General features: G+C 38.1%; 1 protein-coding gene across 3 annotated transcripts in view; it reads left to right on the top strand.

The window, feature by feature from the left end:
• The window catches only part of LDLRAD4 (low density lipoprotein receptor class A domain containing 4), a 281,786-nt gene that overhangs the window by 1,934 nt on the left and 252,871 nt on the right, over positions 1 to 26,981 (top strand). For 2 of the 3 annotated variants that reach the window (XM_035565323.2, XM_050708599.1), the window contains exons 2-3: positions 19 to 75; positions 2,155 to 2,229. The exons of the other annotated variant lie outside the window; for it this stretch is intronic. The gene's annotated coding sequence lies outside the window, so the exon portion shown is untranslated. The remainder of the gene's footprint in view (positions 1 to 18; positions 76 to 2,154; positions 2,230 to 26,981) is intronic. 3 annotated transcript variants of the gene reach the window in all.

The raw sequence follows: 26,981 nt of genomic DNA, 5'->3' as shown, positions 1-26,981 counted from the left end.
GCTGTTTTTTCTGTGTAGGACCATTAAGGCGAGACCTGAAAAGATGAGTTGTTGTTAGTTTTCTGCTCACTGAAGGTACTGTGTCTGGTTTTTTTTTTTTTTTTTTTTTGAATGAGAATGAAGTCTTCCCTCTCATTTTCTTGTCCAAACTTTAGTTGTCTTTTTTACAGCTGTCCTGCAGTACTCTCTCTAGCGGCTGCTACCCTACCACCAAGAACTGGTTGCACTTGAGTGATGCTGTCTAAAATCATTCGGAGTACTTTCAGGATATGTAAATCAGAAATAAGTAAATTATTATTAAAAAAAAAAAGGAAGTGTCTGAGAGATTGTATTGAATTAAATTACTTTTGAGAGAATTGAAGTGCTAAAAAACGCATGCCTGCCCACCAACTCTTGCATTGGTGGAAGTGGTTCTTGCATTTAACTTACGAGTGGCCTTGGAAAAGTTTTTTTTTTCTTTTCTTTTTCTTCTGTCTCTGTTTTCTAATAGTTTAAAACCGCTCCTTGCGAATGAATTGCCAGTTAGGGAATACAAATACTTCTAGGAGTATGGAGACGAATATCTTTGCAGATTGGTTCTGTGGTAACCGTGAAATTCTTCAATGGCACCAAGCTAGTATCAGCTGCTCGTTAAAGGCACTGATGCCAGAACAGTGGTGCATCAGTTGCTGGGAATCCAACCCTGTAGTGAAATGATTCATGCATATACATTTTCTTTTCTCAGTTGACAGCTATTTTTAAGAATAGCCGTCTTGCCTAGAAGGTTGATGTCTAAGCAAAGGCAGCCTAGATAGCTAAAAATTTCTTTCCCACCAAACATAATCTTATTTTTGCCAGACTTCTAATATGTACACTAAAACATTTAAATGGAATTGGTTTTAATTGATTTCTTGTTAGCTCTCTGGTGCTAATTAGTCATTATAAAGTGATCATGATATTTTGGAACTGCTGTCAGGAAACCAGCAAATTTTTGTACAAATCAAAGTGATGAGTTTGAAGTAAATGTCAGTTTAAAGGAATTTCTTTGTAAAAATGGATAGTGGTGTTTAAATGATAGCAGAGGACTCGATTAGCTGAATAGCTTCGTGTAATTAATGGGATTGTCTAGGTACCTAAGTCTGCAGAAACAGTCTCAGAACAAAATAATGACACGTTTGTCCAGTGTCCTTTAACTTTTACTATGTGCTGCGCAGGCAGAATGTTCCGGTGAAGGAAAGCTGTTGACCTTTTTCTTTGCATTCTTCCGAACCTTGTATTTGAAAGAGAAATGTAAGTTATTTATTTTAGAGAGGAGTTTTACATGCTTACTTCTGAGACTGTCAGTTGAGTGATAGTAACTGTAAGGGGACTGCAGGAGAAAGGAAGCGTGCAAGTTCGAAAGAGTGATCACAGCATTACAGTGTTTTCTGTTCTTCATGCTGGCAAAATGTCTCTGTATTCATTATCCATATTTATTTAATGTATGCATTTCAGTAGCATATGCCTTGGTTTAGCATATTTGGAATATGCTAAATGTAGGTGCATTTTGCTAAATGCTTTTTCTTATTGTTTAGTTAAGCAGTGGAGATTTGCAAGTACCCATATCACCATTCGTTATCACTCAGCATAATAGTAGGTAAATTCAATCTTCCTGATTAAGATTATTTTGGTCACAAGAGACAAGGGAGTGAAAATGAATCATTTTCTTGATGTTGTGCTGGGTCTGTGCCGTTCATATCTGCCTTTCTTTTCTCTAAAATCCTGTTACAGACAGTACCCTGACCTTTTAAATGATCTTGCTCTCCATCAAACTTTTCTTTCAGATAGGAGACAGAAATTAGGAAGAACCTAAATGCAATTTCTCTTCTTATTGCCAGTGGAGAGCTTTCCTAGATTTGAATTAAGCTTTCTTTGTGCCAAATGGTTGACTTTTCTTGAATAAAATCTCTTTAGGGTATGCAGAAAGTCCTCTGGTTAATATATTGGCATTCCCAGAACCCACTAAAACTTAGGCAGGTTGCCAGACACCACTTAATGAGGATGCCGAATGTCTGGCACAAATCTGCATGAAAACCAGCAAAGAAGTTGGGGGTGGAAGCGAGTGTGGTGGGGAGAGGGCTGGGAAAGCGACACGTCCACACCCGCTGGTTATTTTTTTATGTCTGTGTTTTGCAGATATCACTGATCAGAAATCTTTTCTGCTGGATTTTGAAAACTTGCGGGGCACGACTTTGGACGTTCCCCATTGAGGTAGCTGTGTTCACTTGGGTTATCATTTTATTGTGGAAGTAGTTTATGGGCTAGGGGATTTAGTTTTTGCGGAGAGCACCAAAAGAGGATGGGAAATCATAGTGATTTTTGAGACTTATCTGCTAAAACCGAAAAGCATTTGAAAATGTTGTTAGTTTGGGGAACAATGCAAGTCGGCGATTGCCAGCATCCATGTAGAAAGGCTGGTGAAGTTGCAGGCAGGGATAAATGAACTGCTGCTGCCTGAAGAGTTGTGTGCAATGTGAACCTGTGGTGTGGTTCTGCCTGATGCAACTGTGCCTAGGTTTTGCTACATGTTAAGCAGAAGTGCAGGTGTAGTAGACTTTTTGACCTGATGGCACGATACCTTTAAAAAAAATAAAGAGTTCAAGCTGAGGTATTTTTCCATTATAGTGGTGTTAGAAGCATAATATATTATTTTGTGTTGAATCAAATGCTTAGTCCTGAGGGTTGGAACTGATAAACCAAGGTCAGTTATATTCTGACCTAAACATTATATCAGACACTTAAAACGTGAACATTTTCAGCATTTTTCCCAGGCTTTAGTCTCTCCCTTGCTCAGTGAAAAAGCAGTAGACCTATATAGACATCTTTAAAGTAGATAAGCATGTATATAGGCAGTTTTAAAGTAAATAGGTTCATAGGCATGACTGAAATATTTTATCCAAAATATTTCTTTTAACTCCAATGGGGGAATTTATTGTTGTGTGTTTGTTTTTGCATGATACTGAATTCAGAAATGTGTGTGCTTGTTACTCACTTTCCAGTATAAGTTTCAGCTGTGCAGTTTTGGGGAACTATTCTTAGGAGGAATTTTGCTCGCTAGAGTAATAGCAAGTTTCTGAAGTATGCATTTGGATAGGACTAAATTATAATTTCCTGTTTGGTTTCACTAAGATGAGGCAATACATGAAAGTATTAAAGTCTTTGAACTTTAATAGCAGTGGAGGAAGGGCCAAGTGTATGGAGTATTTGGAGAGTTGTATGGGAATCTTTGAGTAAGGTATTACTAAGTTTTATCTGTGTTGACACTAATTCTTAGCTGTCTATAAGATGGAGGAAACAAATGGTGAGAGTGGTGGACAGTGTACCCGTGTTTTTGAACCAACATGTGTAGGATTAGTGCAAAAAGACAGGACTGCATCTCCTAGAAAAGCCCCACTGCTCGAATGCTGCACATGAGAATGGGATGTGTTGTGGAAGTGTCTTTAGGAATTGCATTGTGTTTGCATCTCCAAGTGCTCTTGATTTCTTCCATGCTAAGCACCTTGGTGCCCTTTTTGCTAAAAATGGAAACGAACAATGAATCGGTTTCTCAAAAAGACTGATTCACAATGTCGAACTTGCTATTGCCTATAAAAGTCAAGTTTGGAGATTTTCATTCATTTTGTGTTCAGTATATCATTTTGTTCATATGTTCTGAAGTTGTCTGTAAAAGATGTGATGACTTCTAGGCAAGAAGTGCTCTTATGAAGAATTGTATGATAGATATCTTGAGGTTTGAATGATTCTAGTATAATCCTTGACCACTGAATACATTTAAGTGATGATTTTAGACAATAGTATACAATCCTGTTAGAATGTCAAATCTGAGCTCTCTTCAACATTGAGAGAACGCCGGGAAACTGTGTTTTCTTGTGGAGAAATCCTGATTTTACTCAGAATTCTGAAATAAGAGTTGACTCATCTGTCTAGTAATGTCCAGCATATGCCAGTATAAGGCTACTGTACCTTGTCTTCAATTTTTTGTGTCCGGTACTTGTAAGCATCTTGAAACAGAACAGTTCTTAAAACACAACTTCCGCTCTTCTTGATTTCAGAGGTTATTAGAAGAAAAACATGTGATTCTTTTCAGTTACCTTTTCCTGTAGTCTAACTGAGCCTATTATTTTTGGCTTCTCACACCTGTAACCTACTTGCTCTCCATTTCATAGAAGGAAAGGAGGGGGCAGTCTGTGACTGAGATATGAAGCAATCTCTTTAACAGCCCTCTTCTTCCACTGAGACTTTCATGAAATTTTTACTGTGTGTTAATTGAGAGTGATCCATTATTACTTTGGACTTGTAAACACCTTCAAACATTCCATTAGGTGTTAATGACACATGAAGCAAGAATTAATATAAATTTGTTATAGTACATCCCTACTAGATATATGTCTATGTAATTGCGTTCACGTAGAATTGTTACACCCAACTGTTGGGTGTAAGTGGTGTTGCTTCATTTTCTGTTTTTGCTTAACCATTAGTTATTGTGTCAAGTGATACTAAGAGTGTATTTTGACCTGTATTATACAGAATTTCAACTGGACGTTTGCTATGGTTTGCTTGGGATTTTTGTAAGACAGAAGTGAGTCGCCTGCCTTCTGCCCTATGGGTCAGAGCTGAGGAGCACAGCAGGAGGTGTGGGAGAGGAGATGATGTGAGGAACACTTAAAAATAACCTAATTTAATCTCCATAGCCATTGAACTGGCGCCTTCTGTGAATTACTTAATAGGTATATGTTCCTCTCTCATAATTTCACCTTAATGGATGGCTGGTTTTGTAGGTTTTGCCTAACTAGTGTTAAGCAAAATGAAATTGAACGTTTGTAAAGAAAAATATATATATATATATGTATGTGTGTGTATATATATACATATATATGTATGTGCAGATAAGATACAATACTCCTAAATTAAAGATTGCAGATGCTAATATAGAAGCTAGGCTTGGGCTGACTAATAGCCCCTCTCAGCCAGTGCACTTGATGTGTAAATGTTTTTGTTTTACAAAAGTTTTTTGTTAGTTATGATTCCTCACCAAACTTGTATGGGTAGTGGAAGGGGAGGGGGCTCTAAAAATATTTCCAAAATGTATGTTTTCTGTGTTTGTGACTCTTTCACATTCCTCATACTGTTTAAATAACCTTCCTAACAGGTTTCTAGAAACAGCACGTTTGAGATTAACTTTTTGCAAGTACTCAATTTTCACTTAAAATGTCTTATGTTATGAGTTAACTTTATTTAGTTGGGCAGCTTAAAGCGATCCATCTATCCAATCAAAACAGCTTGCACTATGTTGAGTACAGGTACTGTTTGGTGCTTACTTTCACATAGATTATAATAATAATATTTTTTTCAAAAAGCTACCATCTGTTGATGAACAGAAATACTGCCAATGTTTGTCAAATGTATGCTTTATCTGACCTGTTCTACTTAGCACCTTATGGCAAAGCTTTCTCATCAAAGCAATTTAGAATTTACTTTATTCTTACTGCGCCTTAAATAGATTGATAACAGCGATAGTATCACTTTTTAACGTAGGCATTAATGTACTGAGGATTAGGGAGATAAAAATCTTTCTAGCTGCAAGAGGAAGTTACCTGCAATAGGTGTAGAGATTAGGATTCTAACTCACAGCTGTAGGTGAAAATCACTGTTTTGTTCTAATGATCTTTACAGCTCTTTGATGAAAATTACTGGGATTATGTAAAGTTCCTACAGCAGAAAGCTCCAGTAGTCTGTGTAGATTGGTCTGCTTTTTTTTCGTGGGTGGTTCCTGGGCAAGTAGGTAAATTTCAAGAAAAAAATACCACAGTGCTGGTGTGTGTTAGTGCTGGTAATGCACAAAAATAAGTTAAGAAGCATTTGGTTCACGTTTCTTCTTTTTTTTTTTTTAATCACCAAAAAAACCTCACCATCCAAGAGGAATGAAAAGAACTAGAGGAAAAGAGGGCTTCGATGGGCTGTAGAGGAGGAGTTAGATGCATAAGATTTCCTGGAAGTGTCTTTTGAGATGATGAGTTCTCTCTTCAGTTGAATATGCAACCAGCAGCAACAGACTCTGCCTTTTCCCATTCCCTCTTTCCCTCTGGGTATTGTTAGAGGTTGGAGATAAAAGCCTTTAATTGTGTCTACATGGAGATACCAAAGCAAATCACCTGAAGTGTCGAGTCAAGATGTGTATGTTTAAGTATGTTAAACTTGTGTGTGAATGCTGTGTTGAATATAGAACAGCCTTCTAGCTCTAGCTTGAATCAATCAAAGGTCATTTTACATCTGAATGAGAACATCATTCAGAGCATAAGTTGAGTTACAGTGATATGAAACCATCTGTGTATGAATGAGAGCCTCTTGACATAGATGTTTACCATGCTTTATCTTCACCATTTTATCCTGTACTTGATTTATCTTGACTTTCCTCAGTGTCACTTATTATTGATCAGTTTTCACGATGCTGCTATGAAGAGGCATTTCAGATGGAGCTAACTGCGAACTTTCAAGTGAACGTAATTTAGTCAGAAATGGCAGTACGTTGAACTTGAGATGATTCATTGCAAATATTTTAGATTTGACAGACTTTCACTCAAACCAAAACAAGACGTGACCTCTCTTTGATTCCTGGTGAACTGTGGTTTGGCCGGAGGCCTGGTGTTTTCAGGGTCCTTGGCATGGAGCAAAACTGCCAAGGATCCGACCGCGACCAAGGACATTGTGTTTCTAGGAACATGGGGTTTTCTTGCACAGCCTGCATGAGAAGTCTATTGCAGAGACAAAGGCTGAAGAAATCCCTGGGGACCCACCTCAGATGTGGGGACCTGCAGTGATCCTTTGTATTTTGAAACTGGCAGTCCTCCAAACAGTAAAAGTAAGAAAAAAAATAGTCCTACTCAGCAGATGTAAAACTGGAACCTTCAGTTGGTAGGAAATTAGGAAATTTTTGGGCTTTGTCTGCTCTGAAATAAATGAATAATATTGAAAAATATGTTGCAACCCAGAAACTGGCTAGTTCTAGGCTGAGCTGTGTTTCATTATGCTTTCATGGATGTTGATTAATATCTGTCTTGCCTCTTGTTTTCAATCTGGAGCTCATCTGAGGAAGTTCCTCAGGAGAACCAAAGACTCTGTCTAAAGGCTTTAATTTACATTCCATCATGTCAGCCCTGACCACAGAGGTTTGTAAGTTGCACTTTCCTATGTTTTGCGTTGGAAGATTTACATAAAGCAATGATTGTTTTGAAGCTTTTATATTCTAAGGCGTTAAAATGGACCGTGAAGCATTCTGAGAAAGGAGATAGTTGGCTTCTTTTCCCCATTTCTGTCCAGCTGAACTTATCTCCCGGAGGGGCCAATGTGTTGCAGAGAAGAGGAACTGCCCAGTTGAAGCAGTCATAGATGCAGAGTACATAGCTGAAGTTCTGTTCTACTTGCACCCTTCTGAAAGTTACCCTTACAAAATTAAGACTGTTCCTGACGCTCCTGTTGAGACCCATGAGGTGATGGTGGTAGAGGTTATATCCATTCTCTAAAGAGGAAAAGGATACTCTTTCTCTTTCTTTATAATCATTCTATTTATAAGATGATTCAAGGATTGCTGTATTCTCCTTATGTTAAAAAAAAAAAACAAAAACAAAACACAACACAAACAACCAAAAAACTTCTGAACTTTCAATCCACCAAGAAGATAAAATGCTCCCTGAAAGTTGTTTGTTATATGAATGAAATCTTGGGAGTGACTCTGAACTCAATACATTGAAATGATTGTGTGGTTGAAGATGTTGATAACACAAGTGTCTCTTTAAAACATAAAGGGACAAATGAGTTGTAATATACTAGCTGCTGTACATTCAGTTGACATATGCACGATGTTTGCACACTTGTTAAGTCTAAGGCCATTGCGGCAGAGGCAGATAGATTTTAGCAGCCTAAGCATCTCCCTGACTCATGAGTATACAGGATTCCAAACATATTCCCAGAGTCAGTGAGTTGATTTGTTTTTAAAATTTGAGTTTTGTTTGTTTTTAAAGTTTTGTCACAGAGTTGTAACAGTCTCAGCAATCTAACTTATGTGGTTTACATGGTATAGCAGGTACTAGGGCAAGAGAAAATATGTAAGAAGTCGTCATCCTGATATCATGAGTCTTTTTTTTGGGTGAAGGAGAAGAGTAAACTTATTAGTGGATGCTAAAAGTAGTTTATTTTCACAGTGTAAAAATGTTAAATGAGTATTTTTTTCCTGTCTCTGACCATGGTAAGTAAAATATGCCTTCTTCCCCTTGTGTACTTGAGATGTTTTTGGGTGTTTCTGACACCTACCAAAAAAATAAATGCAGGATGCAACCGCTTCTGTTATCTCCCACATATTTGTTAGTTTTCCTGTCGCTCCTGTAGCTAAAGACTTCCCTTTCCCTCTCTCCCTTGTACTTTAGGATGCAGACATTTCAGAGAAGTCATGCATCTGTAATGTCTCAATGGCTTCCTCTTCTTTGCTTTTCCCTTCCACCCCAATCAAGAAATTCCAGATGGAAGCTCCTTGGTGTCAGTAACAGCTGCAGAGCAGATAAATTTTTTTTTGCATCCTCAGAACTGTAACCGTTGTAGCTCCATATATGTAGTTATAATATACGTTTACATTATGGGTCTTCTGGTCTTTACAGCTCCTTGAGGCTCTTCTAATCATCCTTTCTATAGTATTTCCCCTGTTTTCTGTTCCTGGTTAAAAGTAGTCGCTTTCAACAAAAAGTTAAGATTGCATTATAGACTTGATTTTTAGGAAGTCTGACTATTTCGGAGTTCTGTGTTGTGACTCAAAAACTGTGCTCCCTTCTTTCATCTCTAGGGTTTATAATAAGGTGTCAGCAATGATCTAGTCCATCTGGGAGCTTGCATCAGTACTTGGGAGAGCCATATGCGTCTGCCTCAAACAAGGCTATAGAAGAGTGTTCCACTAGCAACCAAGATGTCATCCATCTGCTAGACAATCCTGTAGCTAGTTAGCTTAATGACGTATTTATTTGACTAGATGTTTCTGCGTAGCAGACTCCAGCTTTCCTCCCTGGTCAAATTAATACCAAAACCTCCGTGCTCTGGAGAAAAAAAAATAAACCTGTCCGTTCTGGAGAATGTCAGGAAGTTTGGGGCTTGATGGGTTTGCCGTATTTATCTACTTCAGGATGTGGCGCTCCCGATCTCCACGTGAGCACATTGTGAGGAGGTCGCCCCGGCCTTCCTGTGCGGGCAGGCTGTGCCGCGCAGGTGTCGGGGTGGTGGAGGGATCAGCAGGCCAGACACAAGACCTGCGTGACCTGAGCTGCACGTAGAAATCCAATCACGCTGCTACTACTTTAGAGTATTATTTTAGCACAGGGAGCCGTGTGAGGATTGCCTTCTGCAGCAGTGAGAGCCTGGGTAGTCACCGTAAGTGCTTTACACGGCTACACAGAATAAGCCAGGTGATTATTTCACTTTGTTGCTTTAACAGAAATGTTTATTGCAAGATTAAGGGGCTCACAGTCTTCAATGCACACATTGTAGTTATTTGTGTTCTCAGGTGGTCCTGCACGGTCAGAGCTGCAGGAGCTGGGGTGGAAATGTGCTGTGGGAAGAGAAGCCCTGTAAACTTCAGATATTGCTTGTTCTTACTGTGGTAAAATAGAGCACGTTGGGGCTGACTGTCATTGATTTTTTTTTCCCAGCCGCTCTATCTACTGTTTATTTTTAGTCCAAAGAGGCTAAGTCAGTGTTGCAAATTCTATGCTGATCTGATTTCTAATCTGTCTGTGAGTCAGAGTTGAGTTGAGAAGGGGGCAAAGCAACAGGAAAAATGTAAATGTAAAGGAAAAGAATACTTCATGTTCGTGGCAATTGCATTAATCTGTGTTGAGGTAATTTGGTGAATATAATGTGGAAAAATGCATGTGTGTGTGCACAAACAACTAAGCCATCGAGTCCATCGGTAAATCTTCATTCATATCTTGCAAGGGACTTTACATGCATAGTTGCATTAATTTCCGTGAGAGACCATCACAGTGTCTTCTGAATACAGCTGTTTGCGTGATTGGAGCAGAAACAATGCTATCTACTAACTCTGGTCAATTTTACCTGGCAATCTTTCTTTAAAAATCAGTGGACATTGAGGTTCACGAAGTTCATTTTTATCAGTAAAAATTAGTAGTTTATGGAGGTCCTAAATAAGGCTGAGAAATAGACCCTAAATAAGGCACAGAAACAAAATTGTTTCTTTGCTGTACGCTTAGATGCCTCTCTTCTTACAGGTGTAAAACATCTTTTGTGGGTGTAGTAAGAGCTCTGTACTCACTCTTTCCTCATCTTCTGATGATACAAAGAGAACTGAGGAGTAATTCAGGTTGGAAGGGACCTTCTGGAATTCATCTAGTCCAACCTTCTGTAATAGGACTAAGGTTTCGGTGAAGTGGAAGAAAATACAGAGCATGAAAAAAGATGACCTGAATTCTAAACATTGCAAGTCCCCCAAAAAAGAACAAAATTTACATAAACTCTTGTTGCAAGTGGAAGGAAGTTACGAACTCATGAAGCTGTTGCAACAGTGGTTTATACCCTGAGATGTCTTCTAAGTGTTGTCTATGTAATTAGTCAAGTGTCATGCAGCTTACTTTCTGAGAAGGGAAAGAGCTGACAATACTTCACTGATAGTGAGTGTATGCATTTTTATTTGTATCAAGTCACTTTTTGCCACAGTGGTGCTATCTGTTGTTACATAAAACACCATCAAACAATCTTTTCAACATCTCACAAAGCCATGGATTATATTGTTTGCTGAAGTCCTCTCAGAGGTAACTGTCTGATGGGTCAGAATAACATTAAGTTTTTGGTAAGAAGGGGATTTTACATCTTACTGGAAAGCTCACTGTATTAACATTTGATTGCTTTATAACAGAATGGAAAAAAAAATATCACTTTTGTATTTTTTTTTTTTAAATTACACTTATTTTGGATCAAAATGTTCTTTCGTAGTCTTGTATGATACCATGCAAAATAAAAGAAGAAATCATTTAGAATGGAAAGTCATAATGTTATGAAATGTTGTAAAATTTCTGCGTTATAAAATGTCTATTTCAGTTTTTATTTCATGATCAGTGTCATCAAAAGGATACTTTACAAGAAATATTTCTGCTTTTTGCATTGGATTTTCTGATGGAAAACAGATCCACAGGAATGTTTCTGGCAAGGACTACAAACTTCTTTGGAAGATTTGCTTTGTATTATTTAGTTGCATTTTAAATATTCACCCCTCTTTGTAAAGTTCCTTTACTTTCATTGCATTTCATTGCAAACTTGGAACTTTATGAAAAAGATTACCAAAATTTTGGTATTCTAATTCATTACTTCATTCCTCTTCACATTTGTTTTACCATGTAGGAATATATATTACTGTATAGAAGATAAATCTTCCTGATTGTTCTCTGTTATTGCATATGGTTTATCTGACTTAATTGCTGGCAATATTAATCTTCTTTGTTTCTTACATGTACAAATACTGTATAAGATGCGCATTATTTCTGTATTTTTTCATCTCTTCTACTGCTGATTCCCCGGTTTCATTTACTAGCTGCTAATCCTAAGTAGTTGAGAGCTTTCTGCACATGGAAGAAGACTTGTACTAAAATGTAGTCATTTTGAACCAGCTTTATATTTTGTTCACTTTGAACTAAGACTAACAACAAGCCAAATGAAGTTTTGGTTTTGAAGAGCAGTTATGTCACGTCTTCTTCATTAGCCAAGAGTTTTTCTTCTTTCAGCACTTCATGTGTTGATGTGTATATGATTTTCCTGTCATTAAATGTTCCTGTCCAGTTATGCAGAAGTGCTGTTATGAAAGATTACGTGCTTGACTTCTGCTCAGATAATTAGCATAAAATTTGACTGTCTTATTCAACTTAGTTTATGTATACTAAGACAGCTTTGTAATGCAGACTGACTCCCCCCGAAAAAACACCCCCAAACAAAAACCCACCACCACCACCAAAACCAATAATAATAAAAAAGAAAAACAACCAAAAAACAACAACAACAGCAAAAAAAAACCCCACAACCGACCAAAAACCCTAAAGCAATGAAAGAAGTGGTACATCTTTCTGGAGTAATTTCTGGAATGCTGTTTGGTTGAGTCTCTCAGTAATAAGATTTAAGTCACTGTCTACGCTTCTGCTCTAGGGGAAAAACAAAACAAAACAAAAACACTGGGGTGACAGATTGGAAGGTCCTTACCCTTGATCTTGAGTGGTTTCTGCTTGGTACTAATTTGTGTCGCAATCTTTATTCTACTTAAAAGAAAAAAGGCTTAGAAAATAGGTGTAAAAAAAAAAAGGTTGTCTTTGAGTTTTGCCTTGAAAGTTTCTTCTGTGAGCTTGCGTATGTGCTAGGCTTGAGTGCTCTAAAATCCAACAGGTTTATTTCAACATTGCTCAATGGGCTAGACCTTGAACACAATTACGGATGGAGAGTTTAATAGTGGAACAACCTATAGTGAGTTATCACATCAAAGTCTGAATCACTAGAAATGGTAGGTGATAAAGTTCACTTTATTTTCAAGTATTTGCTATTTAGATCTGAAAGCAATTATCTACTTTTTAAATTTCTGTTTAGCTGTCTGATTGCTGACACAGCGTAACTTTTTTTGTTCAAGGTTTTTCATATCAAAGTAAATTACATGCTACAGGGCACATTTGTTTTGTGGACATCACTTTTATAGTCAAAACCTTAAGCTGCTGGATAAACAAGTCATTGTAATTAGGTATGTCTGTTTTCAGCAAAACGATGTCATAATGTAAAACCATCAGATTAATTAGAGTTTGATTAAAGTGGCGTGAATATCATTGTGCAATCTAGTCTGCACTTGTACCTACCTTATTAAGACTATATTCCCTTTGTAGTGTCAAATGGTCCTGCAAGGAGTTGAGCAGGAGGTTTTTTGTTTGTTTGTTTGTTTTTTTAAATTAAGAGTAATTTATTGAGCAAAACGGCTGAATTCAGGATGGTGCTTACCTGAAAATGTTTTGTCTGTTAATGTTTTTTTTTTTTTAAGAAAGTTAAAGCTGTTATTCATGTTTTTTTTTTGTGTTAATTTTAATTAGTCTGCAAAAGGTAAGTAGTACAAATGCAAGACCCCCACATAATTGTGAGCTATATAAAATGGGCCAGAGTAATGTGGATAATGCAGAAAAGCAAACATGCTATAATGCATATAGATACGTTAATTAGCTTAACAAATTTGTCTTCCTTGGCCCAGAACCTTTAAAATGAACTTATCGTATAGAAAACTTGAAACTGAAAGTTCATGAACCTTCGAAATCCAGTATTAGCTAAAGCAAGGAGCAAGGACTTCCAAAAAACCACCCTGGAGTATATTATAGAGGCTTGTAATAATTACACAAAAAAAGTCTGTTATTCTTTTTCTTTGCTATGCATGAGCAGCTGTTAGATTCCAGCCATTTCAAACATTTAGGGAAGGAACAAGACTCCATTTCCTGTGTTATTTTACACGCTCTTGTACCATACATTATTTAATTAAACTGCTTGTTGCAGAGGACTGTCTGCCATCTGGAACCACCGAGATGACTTTTGGACCTTTCCCTTACTGTTAATTTAGTTTTCCTCTCTCTACTGATTAGACTATTTCTCCATCCATTTCCACAAACTTTGTGGATCTTACCTTAGTAAGGTTTTTCTAAGTCCAAGGTCTGATTTTGACCTTGTGAGTATCCTTCTTGAGCAAGTTACTTGTGGCCTCTGCATCGGATGAAGAGCTCGCATTATCCCCTTAGTGCAGGAAAACCTGCCAAGGTCACAAAAAAGGGGAAAAAAAAAAAAAGTGGCATACTTTGCCAGCCCTTTGCCCATTAACTGTGCTCTCACTTTTGCAGCAGAAGCAAAAGACATGAAGAGAATTGATGAGAGGCATGAATTGCAAATGGGCAGTACTTGTTAGTTCACTGTGATAAATGTATTTGGTCCCATGGTTTCAATTCTGCATTAAAAAAAAAAAAAAGAAAAAAGAAAATCTCCCAACAGCCTCTTCCTGTCCCAAACTCCAAGTTACAAGTTGCCATCAGAAAGGGGAATGTGGAAGAGATGGAAATGTGTTTATAAACAAATACACAGCAGTGTATTTTCCCTGGTCAGAACTGTTACAATTTTTATATATATATATTTTTTATAAAATATGATTTTTCTCCTACTCCAGTTTGAGCTTAAATTAAATACTTCCCATATGTGACCTTCAGCAAAAAATAAAAATAAAAAATTCTGGTCCCAGCTCTGCAGGAGTCCTGTGCTGATGTTGATGGCTGGCTGTGCTTCCTGGAGAGAGTACTGTTCACAAGTGAGATTATAACTAGGAAAAAGTGCTGGCTACTCTAAAGACAGATCTCCCTTTTATGTCTAGGTCTGTGTTCATAACTGAAAATATGGGCCACTTTCAAAGTTGAACGTCTGTTCATGTCTGTGAGGGGAAAAATGTGTTTACATTACAGGTTATTGCATATTGTGTCTACAAATGTAGGTCCTCTTGATATGAGGAGAGTTTGTATTGAACACATCAGAATTTGCTCTGTATAATGCTTTAGGAATGTTCACGTTGGTATTTTGTGTATAGGGGGGTGGGTGGGAAGAAAAAATCTGCTTTAACTTAAGGTTAGTAGACTGTAGAAGGATCCCAGCAGCTAGATAGTCTTCTCGCTGTAGCTGTTTGAAAAAGAAGTATAAGCAGTATGCAGAAGTCTGTGGTGATTTTCCTGCATTTTATACTGGATATAAAAAATGATGGTTAACTTACTGAGTGTCAAAAAGAAAGATTCTTCTTTTCTAAAACCAGGACTGGAAAGACATTAATACAATGTGACAGTATTGCTTGTTGCTCACACTTAGAAGTCAGTATATTTTGAGTGTCTAGGAAGTTTGTCGTATTGTTAGGGATCAAAAGCTGTGCAGTGTCAAATGCTGAAATTTTTATTTTTCATGTGATACTCGTGGTGTTTTATTGACCATATTGCAAGAAAGAATGACTTTCAACTCAAAAAAAAAAAATTGTCTTAAGACAAAATAATAATAAAAACAACAACCCAGGCAACTGTAGCCTTCCTTCTTGATGCACAGGGTTCAAACTGGTTGGCAGTAAATATGGAAACTTAAAGGAAAAGAAGCAAATCTTAATAGATTATCAGTGGCACTGTTTAATGCAAACTAAATTATTCATTTGGACGTTATAGGGGCTCCATTGCCACATGTTGAAGATAACCTGTGAGGTAAAAATAAAATATAGCACTTAAAAAGTAGAGGCAAATCCAGAAGCTCTAAATCTGACAAACGAGTGCCTGATGTCTTGGCTGAGCTGAGGAGCTGTGCCAACATAGGGATGCAGGGAACAATACTTTCATAGCTCTGAAAATGCAAATTTGACGAAAATGCCTGTTGCTCAAGAGGACTGCTTCCAATTCACCAGACACCTTCCCCACATATTCTTCAGTATGGCATACTGAGGAGGTTATTTGTACATCGATGTTCATTTCTTCTCCCCTCGTCTTTTCTTCTCCTCTTCTTTGTTTTGCTGCCAGTGAGCTATTCTGGTTTCCTGCAAACTGAGTTAACAAGAGCTAATACTGATACTTTCAGGTAGTTTATTCCCATCTGTTCATGCAACTGAATAAACGATCTGGCTAAATGTTGTATTTCTGAAGCATTTCTTCAGAGGGGAAGGATTGCATGTGAGGTTGGTGTTTAGGGTACTGTTGCTTTCTCAACGTTCAAGTAAGCGTGTATTTAGAGAGGCAAAGAGATGAAAAGCACATGATGACTGTGGGGTGGTGGTGGGGTGTATATGCGTGCATATGTGCATATATATAAAGAAAAGGAAGATTAGTATCTCACATGGCTTTCACATGGAGCTGTAAAATGAAGTGACTGATAATAACTGACTAAATCCTTTATTCTGTACACACTTAACCCTGAATATCCATCCTTTCTCCTGTCTCTTTATGTATATTGAATGAATACCAATGGGGTGGGAAAAATGCTTTGGGTAGGCTATTCTGATGTGGTTTCAGCCTATGGCTCATACAAACCCAAAGACCATTGCAACAGCTATATCAGAAAGGGGGAGCAGATTTCATAGCTAACGTCCAAGATGTGTGTAGTTTTGACTTAATGCATGATAACATGTACACAGTGAGTCTGGGACTCTAAAGAGGATATTCACGTCATTTAACTATGCTGGTCTACTGTTTTGTTTTAAATACAAAATACTTAATTTGAAAGAAATAGAGGGTAAGGGAAATAAGATGTGATCCTAATTTACTTGGTTTTACAAATACTAAACTGACTGTTGGAAGAATTTCTCACTGGTGCCTTGTGGACAGATAGCAAGCTGCTGAATTACAGATTTTGGGTGTTTTGGGTGTGTCACGTTACATTTTGTTTATTGGCTGTTATGCATATACCACATAATAATAATAATAAAAATCTCTGTACATTCACTTTTTCTCACAGTACAAGGCTTGACCTAATTTCTAGAAGCATGTTCCTTTTTTCCCCCATTGGTACTGCAGTGGGCTCTGTTCAGTACACAACAACTGCTGTGTTCCTCTGTGTTTCCATTTTCTGGCAATGTGACTTCACTGTACTGTGGTGTTTTTTTCTTTTTCTTTTTTCTCCACTATATCCTCAAATATTTCTTATGCCTGGTTTTTCTGTAATCAAACATACAAGTTCATCGGTTGCCCTGTGCACATCATACTCCAGTTTGGGGTGGCCATTGTAGTAGGGTACAGCACAGAAGCCAAGTATTGCTGTCAGTCACGTGTAAGGTGGGTTGCTCCTTGGATTCTTTGGTTTCCACCACGTTTGTGTGATCTTTTACAAATACCCAGTCTCCTCATTTGTTTCTTGCCATTGTTCTGATGGCAGCCTGACCCAATCCCAAGGAGATGCTCTTATTTCCTGGCTACCAGGCCAATCTGACGAACTTCTGGTATTGACTGTGACATTTTGCTTACAGTTAAAGCATTTTGTAGAAGTGGAAACTGTTGTCTTGACAACTAAACTCCAGCTAATAATAGATAACTGAAGAAACCAAAAGTCCAAATATATTGTAATTCTTACAAAATGCAAACTTCTTTTTGAGTTTGAGAGCTCATTTCAAGACGAATGTGTTTGTGTTTCTGATCTGTAGTATAAAGAAGTCAAAGACATAGCTGTGACACAATGGTTTTATAGTGGAGTTCATCTGTATCTACCTTAGATACTGTTTTTCTGTGATAAAGCCTATTTCCTATGCTAGTCTTCTGCAAAGAAGACTCTATTTGCACTGTAATGGCTCTTCCTTACATGTAAGTGAGTTAAAATTTCAAATGTGCTTTGAAGTTTGGGAGCCATCGTGTCAGTCCAGCATACCGTATTTTCTTCAGAAGAACTGCGGCTTTCACTTGGACAGCCAAGTGATAGATTCATGATAACTTGTATCTTCCACTAGAACTTGCAGCATTTTCCTTTCTCCCTTACTTATTCTTTTAACCATTTTAAAGTTAGGCTTCCAGGATAATTTGTGTTGTGGTTGGGACTTTAAATAGAGTAGAAGCAATGCAATATAATGCAGCAGTTGGAAATACTGGAAAAACTGTTTATCGACTATCCGTTTAGTTTTCCTATTTAGTTTTACCATTTTTTCCCATTAGGTCCATTCCTTTTCTTTCTTAGGATTTAAGAAAAGCTAATCTTCATTAGCTTGCATTTGGTGGGTACTGAGAGGTGCTTAGGTACTATAGTAATATGAGCAATACACAAATGTACATGGAACAGAATATTAGACTTCTCCCTCTGTCCCTCCCTCTCCCCAACCCCACCTTTTTTTTTCCCCTAAAAAGAGCTAGAGAGTGTCCCAGCATTAGTGTTAATACTTCTTCCCAAAGTAGGGCATGAGTAGACCTCAAAGCATGGACCTCGGTTTATGATCCTCGTTTCTGAAGAGAAAGAGTAGTTCTGGCTCAGCGTTAAGTTATTCCTCAGGATTTATGGTACTTTAACAGGAGGAAGTATATAGAATTTATATCAGAAATCACATAGAAACATCGTGTTTGATTACAGCACAATGGGAAGATTCTGAGTTCTCTCCAGAACGTTTCTGGAGTAGATGAAAAGAACTATTAAATGACAGTGAAGACGTTGTCTGTAGTGAGGACCTCTGTGGGACTGTTTTTTGGAGTGGGAGTTAGTGTAAATGTGTTTGGACAGGCTCACTTGTTGTGGTTCCATCTGTGGTTTTGAGAGAGATTTAGCAATGGGAACTTTTTTTGTTGTAAGTATTTGCCAAAAAAAGAACATTGTATTTAGTCATTTAAGCTGGTAACATTACTACCCTTCTGGAGCTGTGAAAACTCTGCTCTTGGGCCCATTTATCAAAGAATGCCATCATTCAGGAATACCTCATTCATGTACCTCCTGGCCCTGGAGATGACTGGGGCCTGTGTCTGTCCCTGCATGAAGTCTCCTGAAGTGTCTTAAATCTTATGAAGGAGAAAACCAATAGTCAGGACTGTTAGGTTGGAGATAAGACATGGGGTTTGAGTTTCCATTCCTTTATTTCTGGAAGATGTCCTTAATAGTATATGCCCCTCTTGCCCCCTTTTCTCATTTTACACGTTGAGGTATTAGATTTCTAACAAATGCTATTGTTTTCCAAAGTCTGAATTATGGCCATTTGTATTTTGTGACTTCTCAGGTGGAGCTCTGTTCTTCTGCTGCCTCCTTCAAACACCGACTGCTTGAGTATCCACCTTGAGAAATTGTTATGGGAGAGAATCCTCTCGAGATTGGGATTCACCAGAAAGAACCTGTTGTATGCTTGCTTTCCCTTTTCCTTCAACAGCTGTAGAAATAGGCATGCGGTACAAATGGGAGGATCCGCCTCTGCCTTGAACAGAATTCAAGGCAAAGAACTTAATGCTTCTGGGTTGCACTTAATACTTCAGTTTTTATGTTGTAATGACTAATAGCAGTTCAAGAGAATACTTTCCAGATAAAAAATGGCTATAGTAGTAATCTACGTGAAACACTTTCTAGGGATCTTCAAGAGGAAAAATGTAAAACTAATGCTGTATTAGATATAAATCAGTATAAAGGGAAAAATAAATGCTCACATTATAATAGACTGGGCACCTGTAACTGAAGTTGCCTGTTGCTTTCTGTTGTAAGACTGCTTTGTTTGCTTCTGACTTTCCCAAAATTTAAAGGCTTGAGCTGAAATTTTCCAGACAGGTTATCTTCCTCAGACTGCTTGGTTTGGGCTGGTGAAACGAATCAGTCGGAGTACTTGTGAGCATGAATTTAGGGAAGAAGGCTGTCTCTGCTGTCCTAGCAGTAAGGTGTGGGTCTCTGAGGGAAGATGTGACGGCTGGTGGTTGACCATAGCTGGAGCTGTGCCAGGACAGCTATTTGTGGTGCTGCGCTCTAAACCAGCTTGCTGAAGTCGTGTGGATTTAGACTAACCCTCCAAGTGGAAACAGGAAGGGGAATACTGTTCGTGCAAATAATTTCAGTCAGACAGTTTGGTTGTAGCCCTGTGAGAAGCTGTGCAGCACGAGGCAGCCATCCTCAGGCTGTGAACAAGAGTGGCCATCCGGGGTGGAAATCTCTTCGGCAAGCTCTGCTGCTGAAGCCGGTCTTCCACCTAGCAGGGATGCCATGTTATGTTTTACTCAGAAACATCTTGTTTAAGAAAACAAGCTGTGTTTCGATGATGATGTCTTGACAGGTTGAATCTCACTGTCAGCACTTTGGGAGCACAGATGTGCATGTGTTCTGCAGCCTTGGTCTGCCCAGATGTACGTGAACACAGGGCTGGCGTTTGTTTGGGGAAAATACCTCTCCAGGGGTCCCGAGTCCTGTCTGCATTTAAAAAGCTGCAGGAGGTGGCAGTAGGAATTTATAAGAAAAATAACAAGAAAAAAAAAAACTACTTAGAAACAAGGAGCCTCTATAAATGACCCAGTGTGGGACCAGTATTATAAAAGGGGTTGTTTAATGTGTCAGCAAGAAAGTAGCTGGATTTAGGAGTGAATTGAGAGAGAAGGTTATCATGGGCAATGTGAAGAATAACCGGAAAAATAACTTTCCTTGCCATATTGCATGACAGCCTTTGGATGGCATTTTTTTTGAAAGCTGACTTAAAAAAAAAAAAAAAAAAAAGATGAAAAAATCATTCCCTTTGGCTAGAGTTGTTATATGGTGCTGGTTGTTGACTTTGGGGTGAGGGGAAGGCTTCCATGCAGATATTTGGGATGCATCTTATAAGTTACACTGTTCCTAACTCTATTCCTCGTACACAATTTGTCAACATTGTGCTGTAGGCTTTTTGCAGGACTGCTGGTTGCCAATGGGGCTAGACCTCCAGAAATCAGAAATTCCCGGATTTCTGTTGTTTAAAGGATGAAGTGGTTATTTCACTTTAAGCCATCACGCTGAGTATAGAAATACGCATTGTTTATGAGTTAGGCCAAGAAGTAATAATAAAAAAAAAAAGTTGCTGTAAAGTTAGCCAGTAACCTGCATGATCACTCCCAATAAATAACAACAACATATGCTATCATATAAAAGTGGAAATGGATCTGGAATGGCTGGTTATAGCAGACTTCTGTCCATCTGTCACACAGGCTAATAAGTAACTTCTTTGTTCTTGTGTTTAATAAGGGTGGCCCCATCAAAATGTCAATAAATATTGTGAGGAGTATAGAGGACCCATGTGGTTTGGGGTGGATCAGAGCCAGTGGCGTCTCCATCTTCTGTGTTTGTAGCAAAGAGAAAGGCGATGCTGAAGTAGAAGCAGAATGTTCTGAAATGTCTGTCTCCAGCTTTTGGGAGCTTTTTTTTTCACTTAATGTAGTTTCAAGTACGTTAAGGTGATGGCTTTTTGATGTAGGTGAAGAGCAGAGCTGACTACCCCTGCCTTGCACTGCCTTGCTTGGACTGGAAAGTGCCTATCCAGCCTGCAGCTTGTGTCTGAAGCGGCCACCACTGTAAAGGTGACTCTTTCAGATTTGTACAGCTCAACCTTTTATTTTTGATCATATTTAACCAGGTGCTGGTTACTTCAAATCCATTTTTTTAATGCTAATAAATTGCTCTTAATTCTAAGAACTAAAACTGTCTGCTATAATGCAGCATATGCAGCCTATGGTAATTTCTTAACCGTATGATATCTCATCTTCATTTCCATTTGAAATTTTAGCATCTACTATGCATTGTTTTTTTTGGTTGTTTGTTTTATTCTGCTGTGTTCTTGTAGCTGTTTTTAATTTGAGAGTGTCTGAAGCACCAGACTTCTTGTTCACACACTGCTTGCTATGATGAGCTGCGCAAGACAACATCTGTGTAGTACAGACAGAGTGCCCGAAAGAATGCGGGGCGTGTCTGTCTCCCTGCTTATCTTGGCTTGCTTCTCTTCTCCTGACTCCTCTTAAGGTCTGTCTTTCTAGTCTGCAGTCTGTGCTAGCAACTTGATGAAACTGGAGTCAGTCTCTGGGATACTCCACAGAGACCTGTCAGTGGCTGGGCAAGAAAGAGCCAGCCAGGTCCGTCCTGCTGCTGGTGAAACATGAGGTGAGGTGGGAACATCTGGACAGAGAGAGAGTGACACTCTTGTATATGGTAAAGGACAAAAAAGGAGGAGTGAGTGGATGAATAATAAACGGAGCAGAGCAGGGAATGTCTGAGAGCATTTTTAAGGTCTGAGGTGGATGTGGGAGAAACTCTTGGATAAACCAAAGCAGAACACAGGAGCAGCAAATTGTGACCGAAGGAAGTCTAGGGACACTTCTTATAAAATGTCCAGAAATGGTGGCGGTGAGTTCTGTTCATTTTAGTTGCTTTTAATTCTTATTTTCCAAGTCAGGTTACTTGGACTGGGTTACAGTTGAATTTCACCTATAGTTTCCTCATCCACATCCAGCCCAGGCCTGAAAACTCTTAACATCTTATTCAAGACGTCTTGTGGGCTTTGAGGCGGACTCACAAATGCATGGAGGTATGGTGCTCCTGACTTCTGGCTGCTTGGTGCTGGGGTGGATGTTATACACACGTCATAGTTTGCCAGAGCATTTAGTTCCTTTGGTAATGAAAAGGGACAACTTAATAGGAAAATAGGATTCACAGACGTCAATATTATGTCTCTGAGGTGGCAAAATCCAAACAAAAACCAACCCAGCCCACAAACCCAACACCTATAGAGTAGTGTTTTCATTTCCTCCAACAAACATTTAATGCTGAATGCAGAAGTCCTGGAGAGAAGGACCACACTGAGAGAGTCTTCTTCAGTGGTGGGTGTCCTTGGCAGGCTGCCCCTGCTTGTGGCCTTTTTTTCCCCTGAGATTGAATGGTTCTGGTCATTAGTGCAAACGTGATGGGTTAATATTCTTTGAAGCTAAAAATGAACAGCCGTGGTAAGAGAGCAGTTGTCTCTCCCCTGTGTCGCACTGTAGACAGACTAATCCTTCTCTTGCCAGTCTCTGATGCAACTTAATTAATTTTAGTGGAATTACTCCTGATCTATAATTAAGTGAGAAGGAAATTGAACTGGACAATGTGAGAAGCTTCCTATGTTGTTGCTTATCATTATGAAGAGAAATGGAGGAGTTCACATTTCATTACTGCCAGTCTGTCACCTTGAACACGAAATCCTCCTAACTAAGCACCGCTTCAGAAAAAAGTTACTAAATGTGGAGTGTAAGTTCAAGTTCACCTTATTCTTCAGCCAGCCATGCAAGAATGGTTTTAAATTCAGGCGGGTACCTAAAACTGAGTAGCAAGTCATAGACTTTTCTTGATTTTTTTTTTTTTTTTTTTCGTTTTAAGACATGCTGTGCTAACATCCCCCAGTACTACCACACAGATCCTCACCTGCAGGGAGGTCCTACTGAAGCCCTGGCTTTCGATGCACCCTGTCTGCTTGCACAGCTCTGCCTTCTGGCTTTGCGATTTGCTTTATCATATGGTCGGTTCCCGTTTTACCTGTGGCTGGGAGCTGTTCTGGGTAAGATTTTTCTTTCCATCAGATTTTCAGCCGGTCCTGTGCTACCTGTTGCAGCACAGAAAGTAGCAGTGTGAGAACTTTCATAGCAGCATAGTGGGGGATGGCTATAGTAACCAGAGGAAATAGCAACTATTTTTGGTGCCCCATCTTGGGTATTTTGTACAAAACCACTTAAACTTTGCAGGAGCAATACAACTCTTGAAATAGAAACCCATCGTTCACATATGAAGTTAAATATGCAGAAGTTGCTGGAAAGAGTTGCAGATTATTTACCATTTGTCAGAGCTCTCAAGGGAGCAACTTTGTTGTCATCAAGAGTGTGCCAAAGGTAGTATTTCTGTGATTCCTCATTCTTCATGTAAACTCCCCGTGTTATGTTATTACTGTTCTTAGGCATCTGAATTACTTTGCCAAGTTCTAATTTAAATACTTATTTGTCGTCTTTTTTGATAGCCATTTCTTTGTTACTGAATCAAAGTAAGTTTTAGTGCTCCTTCTGCCCCCACTTGAGAAATGTAATGAAAATGTTTGTCGTCTCTGTGAGGAAGGAAAGTGTATTTGGCCAAGGATTAAATAAAAAGTTAACTTTGCATATATAGTAGTATGAGCTATAGCCTGAAGAAGATTAAATATGGTTGACTGAGTCTAACGTGTGTATCCCAGAATAGTTGCTTTGCTGTGTGTGTATGTTGGGGAATCATTTGGCCTCTTTTGTGTTCTTAACTTCTGGGATAATCAAGTTGCAGCCTTACGTGTATTTCTCTTTAAGATATTAGAAACACAAGTTATTAAGTATCTGTTGTTTTTAATTTTCAAGTTAGTTTCTGTTGGAATTCAGTTAGGTTACTTTACTATGCCATGGCTTCTCAAATTCACCCGCTCTCACTAGCCTCTCTTTGTTTCACATAGCAGCACTTTCATTATCAAATAAAGTATCCAGTGTTGATACGTATGGCTTCCTCTTTGCATTTTTCGACTATTTGGTATGCTAAGTTAAAATGCATGATTTAGTAAAAATGCAATCACGAGTCTCTAATTGCATGGGTAAGAAATATTTTTGTAGTTAATATGCTAAATATTTCTGTAATTTGATTTTTGTCTTAAAATAAATCAATTGCTGTGTGAAAGAAAACAATTTTCAATTCTTTTTTATTATTCTTTTTAAAAGAATATAAACTTTTTAATAAAAATAAACTCGAGCTTTAAACTGACCCTTGGCTTTGGCCCTATATTTATGTGGCTGCAATTATTTGATTACAGCAGCTGTAATTTAAAATGTTCTTTCTCATTTTGCAGTGTGGCAGGATGAGCTATCTGTTCTGAGAATTATTTGGGCAATTCAGAATCTTCAATGATATTTATAGCCTTCAAAATCTGAAAGTTAGGACACAAAATGTATTCCCCTTTTGCTATAGCCAGTGCTATTTACACATAACGGAATTCAGCTGATATGGTAGCATATGCCAAATCTGATGTTAATGCTGTAGGGGAAAATAACAAATAGAACATCTTTGCTTTCAGGTCAATTGATGTCTGTCTGTGACTTGAAAATCTTGTTTAAAACCCTGTCATTAAAGGTCATTTATTTTAAATGCTATTATTTAAAAATAATTTATTGTTTTTTTTTTTTTTTTTTTATTTAAGGATGCTGTTGAACCATTTGCTACTCTGAGGTGATTTTTTTGCACAAGTTGATAATAATTGATATACAAAGAAGGCTACGGGTAGAAACTTTAGACCCAGAGAGAGTAAATAATTAACCTGCAGGTTACATCTCCCATCAATCAATTTCTGGAACAGCAAAAATAGTTTAAAAATTCCTTGAAATTGAGGCAGAAAGGTAAACTGAAAAGGGTGCATCCAAGTTGGATGTGAGAACTAGCAAAAGGGACAGATTGCTTGGAGAGGATCAGTTTGAAACAGTTCAGGTACTCCAACTTCTGGTGAATATGGAATCCCTTACAACATCCGAGAGGTGAAAATATGAATCTGGTTAAAAAGTAATAGCAATCTTACTGAGAGTGCAGTTATTTGGAAATCAGTATACATCCTTACCAAAAAGCTGTGCCTTCCTTTTGATTTGAATGAAAACATTCCTGTCAGAATGATTTAAAAAAAAAAAAAACAAAAAGAGGTATGTTTAACAGTTCACTAGGTGCAAATTTAAAATATGTTTTCTGGTAATAAAATGGATTTTCTGTACTGTTTATATGCTGTCACAGAACTCTATTCCCATATATTTTGTAGATGTTATCAAATGCTTGAGATTGGTATGTTTGTGAAGTGGGGAGGCTGCAATACAGAGGAACAAACTTGCGATGAAACGTCTGCATGTGGTGGTTACAATTTCGTTTCAGCTTGGTAGAGTTTGAGAAGCATGTGTGTTATGTCTAGTGACATGGAAGAACAAACAAATTTCCAGTTTTCCTCAAGGCAGATCCTCAGCTGATGTAAACTATCGCAAAGCAAATGATGTTAATAGAGATTTGATTATGTTTTTCTAACCAGTGGAGAATCTGTCCTTCTGTCGTTCATTTCCCGGAGACGCTGCTGTGGTGTCTGTTGGACCTGAGCCATTTTTTATTAAGGAATTCTTGGTGTATAGGAGCTGGTGAATGAGCTCCATGTGAGCACATCCCTTCCCTGAAATATCGATTCTCATTTTACTTTTAAACTTTCTACAGAAATGTAGCTTTTCTTCCTGTTCCTTTTCCCTTAGCTCCATCAGCATCTTTTGACGTCACCCTTTGGCAGACTTAGTCCTCAAGTTCCGTAAGAGGAGAGAAAGGACAACTACTGCTAAGTCTTTCTTAGAAGAGAAATTAGAAACAAAAAACTGATTTGGCAAATTTAGAAAAAAAAAAAAAGGGGGGGGGCATTTTGCATGTTACAAAAACATTAGATGCCATGTATAAGTGAAGCACTTTTTTTTTTTTTAGGGTGCATATGTTGTCATTTATATTTTGGTTTATTTTTTCAAGTTTTTACATCTGGGGTAATTTGAAACAGCTTCTACATGGTCAAAATAGTTTAGACTGCAATATAAGGCACTGCAGATTAGCACTAGCTAGAGATGCAGTTGGAAGTTAATCTAGATGACCTTATTTTCGTCATGGTTTTTGGACTGTAAATGGCTAATTCTGTATTCTATCCGATGACATTTACTGTTAGCTTATTCTTAAGAAATTATGAAATACTCATTTTGATATGTTCTTTTAAGCAGAGTTAAAGGCAAGAGGCAAAAGGAGTAGAGAGAAGTATTATATTAGAGTAATTCTCAATAAACAATCTATTTAGAAGAAAACCATCCTTAATGATGTGTCCTTTGAAGATGACCTGTGATTACAACCCACAGTTTTGCTGTCATTTAAGCTAGAGGGGACATGTGTTACTGTCTTGCTCAATTGATGAGATTGGATGGATGATTGAATGATGAGACTGCAAGCCAGGTCTTTAGCTTGTCAACTCATGCCTAATTCACAATGACAGTGTGCATGCAAGGCAAGTGTCTGTATTCGGTCATATTTAAGCTTCTAGTTACAGTCTTCTCTCTGTGTTAATGCTGTAGGTGCTCCAGAACAGACCAGAAAAGAAAAAGAAGGCCATGGACAGAAAGAGTGGGCAATTTTTATGTACTTTGCTGTTTTTTTCCTCTGATTCTTTTAATGTTTCCATATAGAAATAAGTACTAAGGAAGCGTTATCCATGGACAAAAATACAACTGTCTGGGAAAACAGTCTATGTTTTTATGAAATACATTTTTTGTTAACTGCTTTTTTTTTTTTGCAGTTTCCAAAATTGCTTGATTCTGTTCTCTGCTTTTCCTTGTGATTTTCACACATTTTCTTCTGTTCTTGCCCCTTCTCCCTTGCTTGGCTCTCGATTGTGCAGGTGTTTTCATTACTGGGAACCATGC

This window comes from Cygnus atratus, chromosome 2 (assembly GCF_013377495.2).
Source record: "Cygnus atratus isolate AKBS03 ecotype Queensland, Australia chromosome 2, CAtr_DNAZoo_HiC_assembly, whole genome shotgun sequence".
Taxonomy (NCBI): domain Eukaryota; kingdom Metazoa; phylum Chordata; class Aves; order Anseriformes; family Anatidae; genus Cygnus; species Cygnus atratus.
This window is presented reverse-complemented; position numbering and strand designations above follow the sequence as displayed.